The sequence below is a fragment of the Mytilus californianus genome, unplaced genomic scaffold (assembly GCF_021869535.1).
Source record: "Mytilus californianus isolate M0D057914Y unplaced genomic scaffold, xbMytCali1.0.p SCAF_6, whole genome shotgun sequence".
NCBI classification, from domain to species: Eukaryota; Metazoa; Mollusca; class Bivalvia; order Mytilida; family Mytilidae; genus Mytilus; species Mytilus californianus.
In genome coordinates, this window is record NW_026262712.1 from 80,714,563 (window position 1) to 80,736,919 (window position 22,357).

Consider the following 22,357-nt stretch of genomic DNA (forward strand, 5'->3'; position numbering starts at 1 on the left):
GCCATATGGATCATATCTAAACTTCGATGTTTCAGTCTCATGTTGAAGGAAAATGATTGTCTATACTGACGTCTAATGTAATTGACATATAGAATTAGAAATTAAACTTTAGTTTTAACATAATTTCAGTTTTGTTGATTTGTTTGTTCATCTTATTTGTCTTATTATCGTTGGTACTACAGTTTGTATAAGTTGCAAAAAGCGTCATTTTTAAGTCGCAATAAAATTATTATCAAATAGTACATATACCTAAAACAAATTACATAGTGTTGTGTAAAAAAGATACAGTTTGTTCTTTGTAAAAATATGACTTTGAAATGCATGGAAAGAGAACATTTATTTATTTTGGTAGGGTTTCTAAAAAATATATGACACTTCAAGTGAACCATCCTTACAAACAACGGTATATTGCTGGGTCTTCCAAGTCCTCCACGAAACTTCTTTCTAAATTATTAACATCTATTTTATCAGCAATCAAAACCGGGCTCCAAAGTTATTGTGAAACTGCCTATTCTAGAGGTGGTGTGAATCAGATGTGGATACTAAAAAATTCGAAAGATCTTTTAGTGTACATACAATCTAAGACTCTCTCATCTTCCAATAATATTTAAATATTTGACTTTTCTAAACTTTACACAAGTATGTCCCATTCCAAACTAAAAGACAAGAGTTGGTATTACTTTGATTCATTAAAAAGAATGGCAAACGTAGATACAAGTATCTTGTCTTTGGGAGGGATAAATCCTACTTTGTAAAGAATCACTCTGATTCAAACAAAATTTTTTTCTGAAACTGACATTATCAAAATGCTTGATTTCTTGATTGACAACATATTTGTTACGTTTGGAGGACGTGTTTTTCAACAGACTGTCGGAATTCCAATGGGAACCAATTGTGCCCCTCTTCTTGCCGACTTGTTTCTTTATTATTATGAGGCTGATTTCATACAGGAACTTCTTAGGGAGAAAGATAAGAAGTTAGCGATATCCTTTAACTTTACGTTCCGCTATATAGATGATGTTCTCTCACTAAATGATACAAAATTTGGTGACTATGTTGAACGAATCTATCCCATCGAACTAGAGATAAAGGAAACTACAGATACAGTTAAGTCTGCCTTATATCTTGACTTACATCTAGAATTTCACAATGACGGTCGGTTGAAAACAAAACTTTACGACAAAAGAGATGATTTCAGCTTCCCAATTGTCAACTTTCCATTTCTATGTAGCGACATTCCAGCAGCGCCTGCATACGGAGTATATATCTTCCAATTGATACGATAGTCCCGGGTTTGTATTTCCTATCATGATTTCCTTGATCACAAGGAAGCTATTAAACCAAGAGTTCCAAATGGCGAAGTTGAAATCATCCCTTCGTAAATTTTACGGAAGCCATCAAGAGTTGGTTGACCGTTATGGAATAACCGTTTCACAGATGATATCGGATATGTTTCTTTATGTCGTAACTACAATACCCCTCCCTTTTCACGAATGTGACCTACCGAATTAGAATATTTATCGGATTTGTAATAACATAAGCAACACGACAGGTGCCACATGTGGAGCAGGATCTGCTTACCCTTCAGGAGCACCTGAGATCACCCCAAGTTTTTGGTGGGGTTCGTGTTGCTTAGTCTTTAGTTTAAAAATTTTCTATGGTGTGTCATCTTTACTTTTATTTGTCTGTTTGCCTTTTTTATTTTTGGCCATGGCGTTGTCAGTTTGTTTTTGATCTATGAATTTGACTGTCCCTCTGGTATCTTTCGTCCCTCTTCTCTTCTACTCATACAGGTAGAAGAAAAAATTGTTCAATCTGCTTTCGATGAAATTAAATTTCAGATATGCTATGAAATATAAGTTGAATTTTTACAAGGCTACTAGATAAGGATTGGAATTCTTTCATACATGTGATTTTATTTGAAATAAAGCTTCACTGAAAATTATATTTTGAAACTGAATACTTTAACAAGGAATAATAGGAAGAACAATTGTGTGATATTGCACCGCGTGCTGAACTATCTTCTCTTACTCTACTATTGTAAAAGACATCCTCATTAAAGGGATATAACTCATATATGAAGCTGACGGACGATTTCGGTAATTTTACTTTTTGGTAGAATTAACTAGCCGGTAATTTGTTTTTGATCTAAGTTTTTCTGTTATAGTTTAAAAAAAACGTAGAAAAATGTGTAAAAAAAAGGCAAAAGATACTTAAGGGATATTCAAACTCATTTATTGAAAACAAACTGACAATGCCATGGCAAAAAAATGAAAACACAATATAAAAAAGTAAAGACTGAGGAACTCGAACCCCACCAATAACTGAGGCGGATCTCAGGTGCTCTGGAAGAGTAAACAGATCCTGCTCATCATGCGGTACCTTGTTGTGTTGCATTTTTTATTACACTGCCATATAAGCGGGAGGTTTGGATAGCCATGAAACTAGGTTTAACCCATAATTTTTTCTTAATATGTCCTGTACCTAGTCAGAAATATGGCAGCTGTTATAAGAAAGTCCGTTTCTATGTATGTTGGGGTTTGCTTTTGCTGTACTGTAGTTTAGTGTTTCTGTTGTTCCATTGTTTTCCTCTTATAGTTGATGTGTTTCCCTCGGTTTTAGTTAGTTAACCCGGATTTATTTTTCGCTTAATCGAATTATGACTATTGAACTGCGGTATACTACTGTTGCCTTTATTCATGTAAGAAAAAAATCCGGTAAAATCGACATTTAAGAGCAATATTTCCAAAAGAAATAGTGTGGTGATGTTGGCCACTGTATAAAGATAAGAAGATGTGATATGATTGCCAATGAAACAACTCTCCACAAGAGAACACAGAAATTAACAACTTTAGGTCACCGTACGGTTTTCAACAATGAGCAAAGCCCATACCTCATAGTCAGCTATAAAAGGCCCCGAAATGACTAATGTAAAACAATTCAAACGAGAAAACTAACGGCCTGATTTATGTACAAAATAATGAACAAAAAAAAACAAATAAGATGCACAGCAACAAACTACAACCACTGCATTACAGGCTCCTGATTTGGGACAGGCACATACAGAATGTGGCGCGGTTAAACATGTTAGAGGGCGCCCAACCCTCCTCTAACCTAGGACACTTGAGTAACAGTACAACATATGAACAAACTATAAAGATCAGTTATAAATGGCTTAACTCAACGGATAGATACAAAGCACAAAAAGAAGTAACACAGAGTGGACGTGGCAGGGTACTTATATATCCCCACAGCAAAACAGACATTAAGTACAGATCTGGATTTAGTGCAAAAGTGTCATAAACAGTCAGAGAAAACCATGACCTTGTGCAATGCCAAGATGCAGGTATCGACAGATTGTAGAGCCATGAATATGCATATGTATATAACAATGATATTTAGTCTGATTTTAATTTAAATTGACAAAATCAATAATAATAATACCAATTAAAACAATATTCAAAGATCTAATTACAGTGGTGAATTGGTACCCTTTTAGAATAAAATAAGCTTAAGTTAATTTAAAGGGTCGATAAGTTTATCCGAAGCGTTTCTAAATTTCCGGGCTCGGTATACAACATCTCCGTAAAAAATAAAACCAAACCAAAATTAAAAACCAAATCTTATATATCTATGGAAGAATTTAGTAAAAGTTTAAATATGTTTAAGTAATTTGTGGTAACGAAATCCCTGACTGAATAATGTACCAGTTATACATAGATTACGTTCATTGAAATCCAAATCGTCAAAACAGACACGCGCATAACGAACGAGTTATGATATATAAACACTGTAAGATGGTGCCAAAGGAGCATCAACGTCCATAAAAGGAAAATTAACATAGAGAACAACAAATCATTCCTTTTGTCGTAAATTTTAGTGTAGAGTTTCCCGTATGAAACTGAAATATCTTAATCAAGGAAAGGACAGTTATAACCGTTTATATTCGATTTATTCAAAATAAGTTCCTTTGGATAAATTTCGGCAGTATATTCAGAAAATTCTTGTTTATTTAACGCAAAAATATCATCACGATAACGGTAAGCGTTGTTGAATTTATCAATTAAATGCAATTGAGATGGTTCTTTACTGAGTTTGGTCATAAATAGTACAAGAACAAATCTGCTATTAGAGGGGCGCACTTGAAACCTATAGGAATACCTACAACTTGTCGATAAACTTGATTGCCGAAACGTACACATATATTATCAAGAAGAAAATTAACAGCTTCAATTATCCCATCACTCTTCCAGTAGGTTTATTTGAAATCTTGCTTTTGGTGACAATTTTAGCTTTTTACAGTTTTTTCTCTATTAACTATATAATTCGCCAAAAACGAAAAATGGTTGCAAATCACCATTGTATTATAGTTTTCAAGATTATAACTAAAAACGCAAAATGGGTGAACATTATATCATATATATTACCGACGATTTCTGTCTCTTGACCTTTTTGTTGATCTTGTCTAGCTGATTTTTTTATGGGAAAGTTTATATCGTTATCTTTTGTAGTTTTAGAGATAATAGATAAATGGATAAAAATCTCTATCAAAAACAATGCTTTAATAGTATTTCTTGTGTAGGCATCCAAAGCGAGAGAACGCAGTGATGATTATGATACAGCTTGAAAGCTTAATTGTAGGGCATTTACCTAAGACAGTTTCATCGATTCTTTGTGAAATTATTATTCTCCTCAAATATTAGTTCAAATACACATAACATATCTTTAGCTAGCTGTTCTTATAATGCATATACCTCTTTCTGTAGTTATTAATTTCACAAATGTGGAACAATTGAATGAAACAAATTTAATATAAAGAAGAAGAAATGATATGAGTGCCAATTAGATAACTCTGCATTATAGATTTCCAAAATTTAATAGTTTAGATTTACTACTACTTTATGTATAGGTTGCATCTTGCCCTCTAGATTTTATAATACAGTTGCTGTTGTTGTAGGGGGTCCCATAATGTTGCTGCATATTTCATCGTTAAACGAACTAGTGAAATGTAAGCAGTTTTCTTACATTCCTGTGGATAGTACCTTATGTTCCTCCTGAGAAAACCGAGGGTTGAATTTGCCTTTTTTTGAAACCATTGTTTTGTATGGGTCCACCTCAGATCTTAGGATATTTGAACTCCTAAATATGTGTTGAGAATGTGACCACTACACAAATTTTCTTCTACCTCCGCTAAAAAAGAGGATGTGATATGATTGTCAATGAAACAACTATTCACAAGAATGCAAATGACATGGATATACATAAACTCATCATAGGTACAAGGATTGAAATTGTGTACGTCAGACGCGCGTTTCGTTTACAAAAGACTCACTAGTGACGCTCGAATCAAAATAGTTAAAAAAAGCCAAATAAAGTAAAAGTTGAAGACCATTAAGGACAACTATAGGTCATCGTACAGTCTTCAACAAAGAAAAACCTCCAAAACGTATAACCATTACGGAACACGTTATCTGATGTTTAAATTTCCCGGACCTCCATCCAGGACGGCTTCTATTACATGATCTGCCTTTTGTATTTATTGGTGATTTATTCTCGTCCTGAACATGCATAAAATATTTGCCACTAGACGTTAAGGAACCAACACTCAATCAATCTATCAATCTATAAAGGCAATGTTCATTTAATAATATTTCTTTCAGCAGCAGATTATTGATTTATTCATGGTCGTTCGATTGTTTTTGTTCACATTAATGCCAATGTTTACATGTAGTTGTTTAAACTGGTTATTCTTTTATTATATAAATTTAAAAAAAGGTATTTATGAAAAAAAGAAAATGTGATATGAATGCTAACGACACACAGAATTTCATTTCTACCAGAGACCAATATGATGAAGAAATTAGCATATAATAGTTACCATCCTAGTTGTTTGAATTTGAGTTTTATAATACTGACTCTCATGGGAACGAACTGTGCACCTGTCCTTGCCGACCTCTTCTGATTTTCATATGAGTTGAAGTTCCTTCAGACACTTTTCAAAAACAAGAAAATCAAAGAAGCCCGATCATTTAATTTCACATTCAGATATATTGATGATGTTCTTCATATTAATAATCCAAACTTTTCTGATTGGTTTCTCTTACTATATCTTCCAGAACTAGAAATTAAAGAAACAACAAACACGGCTTTTTCCGCCTCCTTTTTTTAGACTTAGACGTATGCCTGGAATTTGTCATATGCGGTCATCTTAGTACCAAATCTATGACAAGCGAGACGATTTTGATTTGTATTATAAATTTTCCCCACCTTAGCAGCAATAAACCAACTACCATTTTCCGCTTGAATTTCTCTTGGAGTTCGGTATTTTTGTTATTTTGCTTCTTTCTTCAGTGAGAAATAACGGTCAGTATGTTGCAGTTCGTTTACATCCACTAGAATCTGTCTGTCTGTGTAGATCTGAGCTATGAAATGACATAATAATTTTAACACCATGATATAGAACAACGTAGATGAAATCAACTGTCACCATCTACTAAAATATGGATGATAATACATAAACTATTTAAGGTAATTATACAGGAACAAGAACAAGGCAAAAAAGAAATAATAAATCTTAAATAGCACGAATTTGAACAAAAAGCAAAGAATGCTATAAAATGAGCAAGAAAAATAAATATGACTATACTTACTTATTTGTTCTTTGCTTTTACAAGAAGATAAAAGAAAATTCAATTTGATATTCAGTTCAAGTCAATCTCTACCTCATTCCCCTTATACATTGAATCCTGAACCATAAAATATGTACATATTGTCATTCGATTACAAAAAGCTTTCATCATTTTCATTCTTTCTATAGTTCAGCTGTATAGGCATTCAAGGTGAAGGTCAGCAAGAAATATTGAACGTTTTAATTCACAATCATAACATATTTTGATTAAAAACTTGAAATTGAATTTTGCTAGCCTTTATTTAGTATTCAGTCTTGTATATTATATTTGATTGTTTTTTCTCGCATTCTGACATTTAACTTTTCTTTAGAATCTTCTTTTGTTTTTTTATATCTTTTTCTTAAAAAATAACAAAATCCGCATATATCAATTCTGTTCTCGTAATTGTAAAGTAAAAATTTAGTTCTTTTAAAGGTTCTAAATTTAATCAACTGAAAATTTAACAAAATGTGCATATGCAATGTAATAAATATTGTAGAAAACAATGCAAAAATTGAAATTTTATAAAAGACAGTTTTGAAAAATCAACCAAACACAACAGGAATCCCTTTATAACAAGGCTACACGTGAACACAGGTATTATGTGAAAGTTATTAGTTCCTGCTCTACTAGGGTCACCCACCTAATTTCTCGTTACTAGTCAAAATGTCGCATTCTAGCAAGTGAAGACGGACTGGATTGTGACTAAAATGAAAATGACATTCCATGTATTGAGTAAACATGTACAAGATCTAGACTAATTGCGCATTTTTACTAATTGTTCGACGAATGTAGGATAAGCGGGTAGGATTTTTCCGTAAAAGGCTCCAAGATCATCATCGTGTTAAATCATCTATATAAAAAGCATACATTACAGAAATTCGATAGGTTGCAAGGGAGGTAATTGCCATACTGCAATCATCAGTGAAAATTAGATATGTATTTATATAAAATTAATTTTGACTTTCAGCACTTCTTCATTCATTGTTGTATGCGTTCTCTACCGAAGGCATTTATGATTTTATGGTTGTTTTTCTACTAAATGTTCTTAACTTTAACGAAAAAGATTCTTGTACTTCCGACACACACTACAAATCTAAACTAGTCAAATATTATTTATACATTAAAATGTTATTGTTTGAGATACAATATTCAACATGAATATACATTAAATTTGAAACTAGACATTTTCCTTTCAAAGAACTTTTTCTACAATTTTATTGAAGTAAATATTATCGTTTTACATCGCGATCGTCAACGACGAATACAGTAACATGAAAGCAGCTGTTCCATAACTCGATTGTCTCTTACACCGTGTATATGCTAACATTTTCAATATCACATCTCTTTTCTTTAAATATTGTCAATAAATATGTCTTGTACATGTATGATAGTTGTATTTCATACGAAATGAAGTCGGCTATATATAAATAATGACGCTTGTAGAGTTATTTTGATTCTGATAAATAACTCAAATAAGGAAAGATATAGTAGTATTATCTACATTAACAGGATTGATGCAATAAATTTAAAAAAAATGTTTTTGTATATGCGACAAGGGTTATTAACGTTGTTTCCCGGATATTCTAATGGCTACAGTATAAATTTCACATCTGCAATTTCGCATATGAATTCTAGATCTAGAACTGTGACGGTTTGGATTAATTATTTTGGAAGATGTTGATCTTTTTTCGTCTTTGTTAATTGTTGTAGGCAATAAACTCTCCAGAATACATGCATGTGTTTTTGAAAAAAAATAAATTAATCGATTGCACCTCATTCGTAATTCTAGTGACGTCTATGTCATTGTATACACTTGGTGGATGTTCACTACACTTTGTATGTATAAGAATAAGAAGATGTGGTGTGATTGCCAATGACACAACTCTCCAGCAGCGACCAAATGACATAGAAATTAACAACTATAGGTCACTGTTCGGCCTTCAACAATGAGCAAAACCCATGGCGCATAGTCAGCTATTAAAAGGACCCGAAATGACAAATGTAAAACAATTCAAACGAGAAAACTAACAGCCTGATTTATTTACGGAACAAAATGAACGAAAAACAAATACGATATGCAGCAAAAAAAAAAAGACAACCACTGAATTACAGGCTCCTGATTTAGGACAGACACATACAGAGTGGGCGGAATTAAACATGTTTGCGGGCGTCCAAACCTGTGCATTTTGTGTATTTGAATAATTTTACAGATGTTTATGATTTCCAATTATAAACAGCAAAGCCCGAGGATCAACTTAAAAAATCACAAAAAAAAAAAAACACACGACAAAAGACAAAAACTTCCGATGACAAGTACTCTCAGATAGCTCAAAAACTAATTTAAAGAAATATAGAAATCAATATACATCCAGCGGCCTATTTCATAAGAAATCATAAAACGTGAAAATCATTACCTTATGCACTGACAATATATAAGTATCGACAAAATGTTTACGTTTTTATACGGCCTGATAAATATTGTACATTGCAGATGAAAATCTCGTTTATGAACCTATTTGGACATTTAAAAAAAATCAGATGGTAAAACATAATTTCCAGCAGCATTCTCAATCAAAGGTATCCATTTGAAACACATTTTGTTTGTTCAATTACGACAATGTAGTAAATAACTAATGGGAAACTATAGTTCTTAAAGTTTTTGATTAATAAAAATCAGTAGAAATAATGTAACCAGATCATTTGAGTCCTTTTCACAATTTGTTTTCTCTGCTTCTAGCTATTAGAAATAAGACACATGTTTATATCAACCACAAAATGTCGAATTCACTCAAAAGTATGAGGTATAATCCGTACCCCTAATTCTTCTTCCATCATGTTCAAAATCAGTTATAAAAAAAAATATTTTCCTTGACAATAATCTCAAAGCCCTCCTTCCGTTATATTTCCAAACCAATTTTGAAAGATATTGTTTGGTTTCTTTGAAACTAATTCAATATTTCTACAGATTTGATTCCACATTGATGCATAAAGTACTACAGATAACCTGAAACCAGGGGATGTGGTTTGTTCGCTAATATATATACACCAAAACAAACAGTTCAACTGAGACGAAAATATCAGGGCGAACAGACCTTTTTTCTTCAAACATTAGTGGAATGGCTCAAATATATTGCACCTTTTGGTCATTATCGTGATTATCAGGAGATTTTCGAAATTTGCAATTGTTGAATTTTGTGTATTTACTCTGCTTTTTCATGGTTTGCAATAGGTAATGAATAAATAATTACTTATATATGCATGATATTCAAGGGACTTAATTAAAATAATTGGAAGTTTTAAATTGCCAAATAGACAACTATCCAGCATGATTAACTGATTCTAGTGGTCTTCGAAAATATTCTTTCAAAAACAAATCCGGCAATCTTATTTTAACCCGAAATATAAATTAATTTCTTTCTATAAATTTTACATATTTTATATGACTTTGCATGACTAACACATCTTTGTTTTCCAAATTAATGTATGTATTCCTTTTGAGAACTATAAAAAAAGACAAAACTTGAAACAGTTTATTCAAAATTTCCTTCAAATAAAAGTAGTAATAGATGCCCTGTTAGAGCATCAAAAACCTGAACACGAGACGCGGACGCCATACCATAATGTTGGACCATTCGACCTTCCAAGGTGGACGCGACTAGTGACACCATACCTTAGTGTTAGACCATTCGACCCTTAAATCTGGACACGGGACACGGACGCCATACCTTAGTGTTGGACAAGTCTACCCTCAAAGATGGTCGTGGACGGCATACCCTTTAGTTGGACAAGTCAACCCTCCAAGGTGGACGCGGACGTCATGCCCTAGCTAGTGGACGGCTCACCTTTGAAAGGTTTTTTTCGGAATACTTGAAAATCTCTCTCATACTTCCAGACACTAGATCTGGTTCAGAACTTGAGACATGCTAAACAAACATGTAGGTGGTTTAGGATTTTAAATAAACCAAAATGTTCTGACTTCTTATTTTTAGATGGATACCCTTGAAAGTGGACGGCGCACCCTATCAAACGGGAGCGGATCCTTCATAGCTAAACGATAACCCTTTAACTTAACACCAACCCCTGAACGATAAGCCTGTGGTAGTTCTGAAAAGGAATAGTTTGTACAACAAGTAACATTCTTTTTTGAATGATATAAAGACCCTTAAAAGAACCGTTGTGAAATTCCCATCTATGATAGGGAAAATCGTGCAAATTCTCACTCGGTGACCGTCTATCTGCACATACTTAGCTACTTGGTTGGTTGAAATCCGGCGACGATCTTTCCAAGTTATTCCAACCAAGTGATTAAATTTAACGCCACACAAATTCCCCGACTGGTTTCCATGCACATCACCTCTTCCTTCACTCGCTTAACCAAATAGTGTCTTCGTCCCAGAACAAAGCCTTGTATGGAAACAGTTAAGGATGGACTTCAATATAGCAAGTGAAAATATGTCGTATAGCAATGTACAACTGCATTTTGGAAATCAGCAACTTTAGCTTCAAAAACATTAAAATATAGATGGAGTTATATATCACCCGCTTAAAGGTTCCAGTAAAACACAGAAGGCGTGGATTAATTATTCTAAACCGATTTTATGAGAAAAATATGTTAACAGCATAACGGATGCTACCTCAAAGAACTTAAGTAAACAAAATCAAAACACTTGGAAAATTATTAATATCAGTACAGGTTTATGAAATACACAATTATATATGCTGTTAAAAAAAACCACCATTTAACTTAAATAAGCAATGAGAAGATTCTGTTTGTTTATCTTTTTAATAATTCGTGTAAACAATCGTAAACATTCCTCATTATTGCTTTCCGATTTTTTTGGACCACATAATTGATACCAGTCATAAAGTCATAAACAGAATTAAAATTACACCCCAAACTATTAGCTCAAAGAATAAAGCACATCAGGTGATTAGAAATAAGATGTCATTTTAAACTTTTTTTTCAATTACATGTATCCAGATGTACAATATTTCATCTGGTCATAATTTACGTTCATAAGCAATTTTTAAACAACTGACGCGAATGAACTGACAGGGGTTGGGGAAAATGTAATTAAAAATTTAAGAAACTTTCATTCAATAATTACGCGGTCGTAATTGATTTTTATCTCAAAATTGCACGGGTAATGTGTTTGATTAATCTATATCTATATAGGAGGGTGTGGTTGGGGTTTACAGAATAGAGAATTATGGGGGAAAAATAAAGAATATGGAAATATGGGCACTAAAAATGAAGAATATGGAAATATGGGCACTAAAAATAAAGAATAGAGAATAATGGGAGCTAAAATAAAGGAATTATTTTCGTGCAGAGAAACAAGAACTGGTTTGTACCGGTTTGAATTAGACGATACTGGCTTGGTATGTAAGCGGCTCTTGGTAAGAACTAAGCAATAATAATATCATACGGTCAAATCAAAACAGGTTTAATGTCTTTATAAAGTAAAATACTACCTTTTCTCCTACAAATGTAAATATAAAGGACTTATTGTTCAAAAGTCAACATATGCTTACATAGTAACATATGATTCCGAAAAATGACGAACACAACAAAATGCTTAAGGAACAGATATATTAAAGGAAGATTCACTCATGAGGCTTTGACTTTATACAGAAACGACAAAAGTTTTATTGACGTGTACTACAAATTGAGTAATAATAATTATTTCAACCGAGCCGTACAGAAGATACATTCGTCTACTGGAACCTGAATTAATATAGTTATGCACAACACTATTTACGTTTATTTCTTAAATACGGTTTTGAACTATATGTACAACTAAGCTATAAGAGAGAACTAAAGGTTAAACTGGAATGAACACTATGGACGAGTTTTACTTATTTGTTAATAGCGAAGACTCGCTTTAAGCGTTTGAAAATAACGTAGGTGACAATTTCAAAGTGTGCCTTCCAAAACGGTATAATTTGAAGGGAATGTGCATTATTGGAGTTGATACCAGAATTAGAAGCCTCAACGAGACGCATTTACCTCTGTACAGATTTCGTGGACCAGTCGAACGTTAGGGAAACGTCTCTCAATATTCTCCAGTCAATAGGCTTATTGAATGCAGATATAACGGAGGTCACGTTTGATAAACCAATCTATTTCACAGTAAACAGGAACGAATTGTATCACGTCAAAATCGTTTTGAGAGACGATAGTCTGCAAATATGTCGTAAATTAGATGACCACGTATTTCTCTTGCTACACTTTCGAAGGAAGTGAAGTAAAAGTTCTATAAGAGAAAACTACACACTCTAATATGGGTAAATATGAATATGTATAATTGCAATCTTTGCCGTAGCGTGTATGTGTGGCCAAACGATCTTCAAAGACAAATGAGAAGAAAACATTCTTCCGATTAGCAAATATACCACCAAGATCTAGACCAGCAACAGCAGCAACAGCAGTAGCAGCAAGCTTCCGTGTTTAGATACCCTTTCACCATGATTGTGTCCGGTCTAACATCCTTCGGAAAAACCCCATTTCATGAAAAATATGTTTCAACAAATAAAAAGGTTGTGTAGTCCTAGTCCAGAAAGGATCGTTTAGTTGTATAAAAGGTGACAACCTCTTTACGATGAAATACAACGGACAGTGCTTCCATGCGTTGAATTCATTCGTCGAATTCCTTTCGATCTCGAGAGTGATGACCTTTTCGATCCCAAAATTCGAAACATGATCATTTTAAACGACCTCACGTCGACATAGGCCAAAGACTCAGAATAAATGATTTGTTTACGGAAGGGAGTAACCATAGAAATGTATCGGTAGCCGTTTTAAATCAGAACTTGTACTTTGACAAAGACCCAACACAGAGACGAAACTGTCATTATCTCGTTCTCTTTAATAACCCAATTGATCAACAGCCAATTATGACGCTTGGAAGACAGATTTATCCTTATCGAGTGGAGTTTTTATCCAGAAAATCGAAGAGGCAACAAAGAAACCTTTCGGGCACCTCCTTCCTTACCTTTGAACCTAGAACCCCGGAATCATCAAGATCTATCCCTTTTGAGACAACATCACAAGACAGAAAAATACGCAGTGATATTAATGCACTTTACCAAGAAAAATACGTAAAAATGCATGTTTTATGGAAGTGAAGATCATGAAAAAATGGCAAAAAATTCATGAAAACAGAGATCGTAGGATGAAACATAAAGACCGAGATTTACTCTTGCATGGATTTTTCATATCGAAAGTGAAAGTAGTCACGTGACCCGAGTCGCCACTGAAGGTCGTATATTACATTTTCAACTCAAAAGTCCAGCTTGTTAAAGGAATCTTTGAATGTCAAACAAAGTATCAATGAAGTCGTTTGAATGTATATCAACTAAACAATGCTATCCAAAGATGAAACTATACTATCTTACGGTAAAAATTAATAAAAATCCGATGAAAAATGTGATTTTTTTACGAATTTCCCATTTGACACCATGATATTTCATTGATAAGAAGACATATCAGTGTGTGGATAGCAGTATTCTTTTAAAAGAGATATCAGTCGTTTTCAATCATGTACAATCAAGTAAATCCATCTTCAGTAATACGCTGTACTTTTAAAAATTTTTAATTGTGTACCGTTTAATATTGTTTTACGTTCATTATCAACAAACGCTTTGACGACGCGATCGGTACTCCTTGGAACAGCTGCTGACATAACTCAATTCCGGAAAATCATAAATGCCGCGCATTTCAAACGATGGACTTCATGCAATGTTTTATTTGTATTAACTTATATCAGATATATTTTTTTTCATTTATTCATAAAATATATATATTTGCAACTTTTATCATTGTAAGAATAAAAAAATAATTTGTTTGCACAACAGTATTTTCCAAGATTAGTCGGAAGATTGATTTTAGATATGCATTTTTTAATTATATTGTTCGTGAATTTAACAGGGGCCACGGTGGCCAAGTGGTCAAAGTAGTGTAATCACTAGCCAGTCAACACTGAGGTTGTGAGTTCGAGCCCCGCTCATGCGGGTGCACTCGACTCCAATCTTAATTGACTAGGATTGTCAGTTTTCCTATCGAAGGTTGGTGGTTTTCTCCGGGCACTCCGGCTTCCACCACCAATAAAAACTGGCCGCCACGAAATAGCCCAAAAGCGGTGCTTAAAAGTGGCGTTAAAACACCAAAAATCAAAATCAAAATCAAATCGTGAATTTAATTCAAATAAGGTTTACATAAGATAAATGTGTGAGAAAAAATGTAAAAACGATTCATTAAAAGAGCTAATCTGCCAAATAAAAAGAAAAATCTATGACGGTTGGAGACTATATCTTAATGTTAACTGTAAAAAAAAAGTCTTCATCCGTTAAAAATTAAAAAAAATTTCCAAATGTGGCTATCGTACTGTCCCAAGTTTCATAAAACTCTGTTTTTCGAATTGTGCATCGGCTTCCCGAATCCAGTCATATTCTTATTTGTCTGAATATTTGCCTGGATTACAGTTGACCTGCATTAACATCATTAAAGTAATCATATAGTCTGCATTTGTTAGACAACAAAATTTTCAGCAGACACCACTCTCAACGTCAGTGTGAAAAATGGTGTACTTTGTTTAAGTTTGAAGTGACAGAATTGGTAATGGAAAAGGGAAATGTAGGGAAGAATCACACAACTGAGCTAGGCTCTCAGAATATACAACTCGTTTGCTGTACTTAAACACCCCCACAACTGGTTCGGTTGGTTTTTTTTAAATATATTTTCTACTCCACTGATCCATCAAAATTTACACTGCTCAAGAATTTCATTAGCACGCTAAAATTATGTGGTCAATATTAAAGTGAACTTTATATAGCAACTGATTTTTACAGTTTGTTCTATGCTGTGTTGCACTTCTGTCCCAGGTTAGAGGTTTGAGCACACACAAATATGTTTAACCCTACCATTCTTTATGTGCCTGTCCCAAGTCACGAGCCTTCAGTTCAGTGGTTGTCGTTGGTTAATGTTCGTCTTCTTGGAATTATATTACATTTTCCAGGCTGGGGCCTGTTAAACAGTATGGGTTTTTCTCATTTTAGAGGGCTATATAGTGGCTAAGTATATTTGCTTACATCTACTTCATTTGAACTCTAGTGGGTAGTTGTGTCAATGGCCATAGGTGGATCCGGGTGGCGCTATCTCCCCCTTTTGTGCGAAAAATTTTGTTGATTATATAGGGAATCACTGAAGCATGACTGTTGCGGGACCCCCCATATGGCAGTCAGTGGGCCCCCCTCATAAAAAGTTATGGATCCTTGCAATGATACGACATCTCATTCATTGCAGTATATGGAGGACAAAACATAATCTGTTTTGTTACTCAGCTCAAACAGGATAGAAATGACAGGTGAGAATTCAAATTATACCTGAGAATATGCCTTGTACAAATTTTTTTATTTTTTTTTATTTTGAGATATTTGTATATATATATATATATATATATATATATATATATTTAATCAACAATGTATATTTAGAAACTACACACCTTGACCAACTTAACAATCACACCTTTGTCCTAATAATAGATTGTTAGAGATCCTTTCAGTGGCAATCCTATCACCTCATTATTTTCATGCCCAACCAATTTCAATAAAAAAGTACAAAGTGGATATACTATAAGCAGGACTAAGCGTTATGGGTTTTGCTCATTGTTGAAGGCCGTACAGTGACCTACAGTTGTTTTAAAATTTCTGTATCATTTGGTCTCTTGTGGAGAGTTGTCTCATTGGCAATCATACCACATTTTCTTATTTTTATAAGGAACGCAGATCATTATGTGACATGTCTAGTCATAATATTGTTCATGCAAAGAATTCGAAGGGAGTTGTAAATTGATAATATGTAATTTGTATCTTGTATCTAGATCTTTGATACAACACATACATGAAATACCATTTAACTCCATAAAGAAGAGAAAATCCATAGATTTCTATTCCAAAGACCTCCACTCTTGGTCATAACTTTTCTATAGAAAATAAACAAACAAACACTGTTTTTCTGAATCATTGATCATAAACAAATATTAATGCAATTTTTTGACAATGAAGTATGTATCGTAATAACAGATGAATTGGGTCACAATAACTTATGCTATACATTACCTGTTCATTGAGTAATAAACAACTAAGAATGTCCATTGTCATTTTAAAATTGAATTGTAGCTCATACGTCTTTTAGTTTAATATATTTTCGAAAAGTTTTAAAGTGTAGCTTCAGTATAAAACATTTCATAAAAAATTACATCTGTACTACATGCATTAAGTTGTCTTAGTTCTTGATCCTTTTCATTAATTCTGTCTTGAACTACAAAGATTTTTTTCTACTCCGGAGATGAGTCTAATTCTCTTTGACCAGTGACGAAGTAGTGTAACAATATGAAATTTAGGCAACACATAAAGCATTGTAAATAGTAACTGGAAAGACACACTCATGTATTGAGTAAAGCTGAAATAGAAAAAAATACATAAATTAATTATGACATAAACTAGAACTCAGAACATTTGTAATTTCATTCGTTTAAACGGGCAGTGCATTAGAATAAAATTAATTTCTCCTGGGTGTTTTCAATATATGTAGCATAGAGGGCGTTAGGTTTTCCCGCTTCAAAATTTTTTCGCCGTTTTTTATTTCCTATGTAATCATTCAGCACGACACCGTCAATCTGAACAGACGAAATTTTCTTGGTAAATTTTACATTTGGTAAAAGTTTATTCAGATTTATATTTGAAGAGTATTTTGTTTGATACTGATGTTTGAATTATATATTATATGTGTAGATATATATTTGAATAATGTGTACTTCATATTAAATATACTAGCATCGTCGTTGTCGTGCGACTATCCACTTTACAAAGTCTTTGGTATTTATTAGCCTTTTATTGCGTGTCTATTCATATATTTGATAAGAGAGTGTCTATATATACTTGGATATTTGGTATAAATATTGGTTTTATGTCTACATTGATGGGCGGTTTATACCAGGAGAATATCCCACAAGCAATTAACATAATGCAAATACAGCAGTCTTATAAACATAAAAGTAAAAATCTAGGCAACAGACCAACTGTGTCAATAATGCATTCAAAATCTAACCCCAAACTGTTCGTGTTATGTCCCATTCAAAGAAGAGTCTGAGAGGGAAGTGATTGTTCTTCCAATGTTAGTCCACCCTACATAGGGTTAATGGTTTGTTCATTGAGCAAGTCCTCATTTTTAAGGCTAAAACAATTTACTGTAGTGCATTTATTCAGAATATTCATTTTCCTTCTTTATATTTTCCTCAAATGACATGAATTTGAACTTCGTCATTTGTTTTAAATTTGGTGAAATTATCGGTATTCATGCTAGGTACCTGTACATGGTTTTTCAAGCACACACTTGCAGTTTTTAAATTTGAACTTTACTACTTTGCAGGATGTTTGTTCTTTAACAAAACATGCAGATCAATAGTTGGTATAAACAAGGATTTTTATTTCATTTTAATTTTCCACAAAATTAGAAGAAGTAATTTTTCTAATGCTGTAATGAAAAGTCCTGTATTTTACCTTTGTCCTAGCTATAGCTAGAAAACAACAAAAAACCATACAGATGCACATTTTATCAGATTAAAGTATCAGTATAGAACACCAGAATCAAAATTGTAAATGAGAAAAATATTCTTCATAAATTGTTAATGTGCAAAACATGAAATATTGCTTATCATGTTAAATTTTAAAGTCCCATAACTCTTGAACGAAATTAGTGAAAATTAATACAAAGTCAAATTCTTTATGATCTGGTAAAGTTAAAAGTTACGGTAACAAGGTTTACTGACTATGATGGTTTTTCATTTTCTGTCAGTTGACAGACATATCAAAAAGAGCAGGGTGTCAGATAATACACTCATTCACTGTAGTGGTGAACATGGTTAAACAGGCTATGTCATTCGACCTGTAAAGTTCTCAATTCGACCCCAAAGGCAAAATGTTTTTAAAGTCTTCTTCTTTTGTTGTCTCTATTAAATAACAAATAATTATAAAATTAAACTTTTGTTACAACCACTTACCCTGGAATAGTTACTGAGTTCAGATTATGGAAATGAATGCACTAGCCCATCTGACTCCTTGTGTACATTTTTGCAAGACCGCTCAATCATCAGGATTTCAGATGAATTGAAGAGGGATACAAATCTTCATTCATTCAAATCTGTTTCCTAAAATAAAAAAAAAAGATATTGATAATTGCAAATAACTGTAAAAAATCTTATCCTAAACCAGATTTGAGCATATCTATTACAGGAGCCTATATATATAATTATGTAAATTCTGAAATTATTACATGCATATCATGCATTTGTTATTGCAACTATTGAAAAGATTAATTATTGCTATTTCATGAAAATATGCATACAGTTATATGCATCGCTATCAGAATGTGATTCTAACCAAGTTGCATTATTCACATTTATAAAAATAATTTCTGAATTTACAGCATATAACATTCTTACATTGTAAAAAAACAAAAATGTATTTAAAAAAAAATATATAAAAGGAAGAAAAGCAAGGTTTGCAAAGCTTTTCTCCAATTTCATAGCATTGGCTGTAATGGGGACTGCAAAGACGATTTTAGTGCCCTATTTTTAATTCAATATCAGATATATATAGAAAGTTGAACATAACTAGTTATAACAGTTGTTTCTGAGAATTTTTACTGTAAATTCTTAAATGATTGTGCATTTATTAGTGTAATTTTTGAAAGAAAGGACAAAAATATGAGGATAATTATTGCAAATTCAGGAAAATCTGCATACAGATACATGTATCTGAAACCAGAATGTGAGTTTTTATTATTGCGATACTCATCCAGTCGCATTATTCACACTTGTCACATTCATGAAAACCTCGCAATTTTTTCTGAATCTACAGTACTAAACAATTTACTGCTTAGTCAATATCTGCTATAACTGAGGTACATACATGTACATGTATATAGATATCATCTGCGTGCATGCATTTCATGGTGAGTGTTGAGAATGGATTTTGGCAAGATGCAGGGAACTTTTTTCGTTCGATACTCTGTTCATTTACTGACTGGATTCTATAAATTATTTTAATTTCATATATTTTTTGCAGTCTACTTTCGTTTTGACCACGTGTTTACCATGCTTGCCAACACTGAACTCGTTTTTTTCATAAATTTACATATTTGATGTCTTACATTTACTTTTCTTCTTAGATTTTTACGTAGAAGTGAAAATAATTTCCGCTGGAAGGTGCTTTCCATTTTGCAAACCAGAAGCATCTTTTCGACGCCGATCGTCTTCTGATTGGTTGATCCGCAAAAGGAGGCGGGGTCCCACAAGCGGATAATCTCGGCAAGAAAAACAGCTATTGCAACCGTTTACAAAATAATTAAGGCACAAACATACAGTATTCGCGTTTCAGTAAATAAATGATACTATATTGATACCAGTTTTTAATTCAAATGCAAGTATGTAATTTGTTATCATATATTTTATCGATAGACGCAGCTTACGGACTCTCGGCCATTAATGAATATATGAATATCTAATGAGGTCTCTGCGGGGTTACCTCCCCTTGACCAAATCTAATCGAAGTTGCCTTAAAATCACTGCGTAGAGGAAGACGATCTTATCAACACATTTGAAGACGACATATCGGACACATCTAAAGAAGACATATCCGATAGTACAGAAAACTATCCTATCGCATCGGAAGATTCTGAGATACAAGAAGATAGATAAGATGTCATAGCATGTCGGCATTATGGAGTAGCGTTTGCTCACATTCGTGGATTAAAAGCCCATAGTCAGAAAGGGTGTTGGAAGAAAACCGCCATCACTCTCCCGATGACTGGGAGGGACGTAGAGGATACCTTGATCGGATTACACGTGACCGTTTGCTGTGAAGACGACTTGCCTACCTATGTGAGCGACAGGCCTAGAACGTTTGTGGTCAATACGGACAACTATGATCAAAAGGGTAGTCATTTGGTTGCTCTTCATTTCCCGTATCGGGCCCACCCGAATTTTTCGACTCCTCGGGTCAATTACCGGAAACGTATCAACGCTATTTAAGAAATGTACTCACCGTTAACGGACCGCAATACTGTGTTGTCAGCAATCAAATTCAACCCGATGATTCAGAAACCTGCGGCCTGTATTGAATTTAATACTTCGAATTGAGATGTCGGGGACCCAAGATGGAGGACATTTAAAACGACTTTTCTTTAACTGACTTGATCAAGGTTGACAGCAAACTCGAAGCCATATTTGGCTGAAGTAATAATAATGATAACATAAAAAAAATCAAGCGTATACCGTCAACTTTCAACGGTCTTCATGATCTTGGAGGGTAGACTTGTCAAACACTAGGGAATGACGTCCGCGTGCTATTTGGAGGGTAGACTTGTCCAACTAAAGGGTATGCTGTCCACGTCCACCTTGGAGGGTTGAATGGTCCAACACTAAGGTATGGCGTCCACGTCCCGTGTCCAGGTTTTTGATACTCGAACAGGGCATCTATTATTACTAATAATACTTTCAACTTCTTGTGATCTTAAATATCTAAGCTTATAGTTCCTAGTTTTTATTTATCGGTGATAAACAATGGAAAGCAACTTTAGTTGTTCTGCATATGGGCAGTATTGGCAGGTTAATGGTGCCTTATCAACTGGTGCCTTATCAGCAAGTGCGTTATCAACAAGAGTGTCATCTATATCCTTATCCACAAGTATACCAGCTTAGCTAAGAAATAAGTCATGTAAGTGGCAATTTATCTTTAAAAATAAAGAGCTTTGAAAATTTAGGATAAAAACAACTACTTAAAACCCAAAAAGAATTAAATGCTAGAGGCTCCAGGGAGCCTGTGTCGCTCACATATATCTTTAACAATGGCCACTTTTCAGTAAAAATCATCATTAAAGAAAATGATTCTATTAAGAACTAACTGGCAAGTTCAGTCATGTTGACGTATTTGTAGATCGTATCCTGCAGATCATTTTTCCTTTTCAAATTTCTAATTTTGTGTAATAATTTTCTAGATAACAGTCAAAACACGCAGAAAAAAGAATGGTAAAAATTCCCATCGAACAGCAACAACTCCATTAAAGGGTCGACTGAAGATTTCGGCCATGACGCCTTATTTGTAGATCCTATATTCCTGATAATTGTTTGCTATTTAAAGTTTCTATCTATCCATTTTAGTTTTCAAAAGACATTGTAATAGACAAAATTTCCAAAAAAATGGTTAAACTCGTCACTGACGATATCGATCATGTTAACTTAATTGTAAATCTTGTCTAGTTGATCATGTTTGGTATTAAATGTTTCTGTGTATCTATAATAATGTTCAAGGTAATTAAACCGAATAATCCAGTCGTTATAAACCGCTGATCTGAAAGATAGCCAAGGTGGTCGAGTGGTCTATGGCGCTGGACACGGTGCAGGCGGTGTTGCCACGATGTCACAGAAGCAACGGTTCGAAGCCCGCTGAGGGAAGAACAAAAATTTGCAGATCTAACATTGTTTGACTAGTTTGAGACGAATCATATATATATTATGGTGTTAACTCTGTACAACCACGTGTTACCCGATGGAGAATGTCTGTCATAAAGTTGTCCCATGTTTAGACGTGCATAATAAATTTAAAATTTGATGTGACGGCAT

General features: G+C 33.6%; 1 protein-coding gene across 1 annotated transcript in view; it reads left to right on the plus strand.

Moving 5' to 3' along the window:
* The window catches only part of LOC127704452 (uncharacterized), a 133,895-nt gene that overhangs the window by 93,692 nt on the left and 17,846 nt on the right, over positions 1 to 22,357 (plus strand). The window lies entirely within an intron of this gene.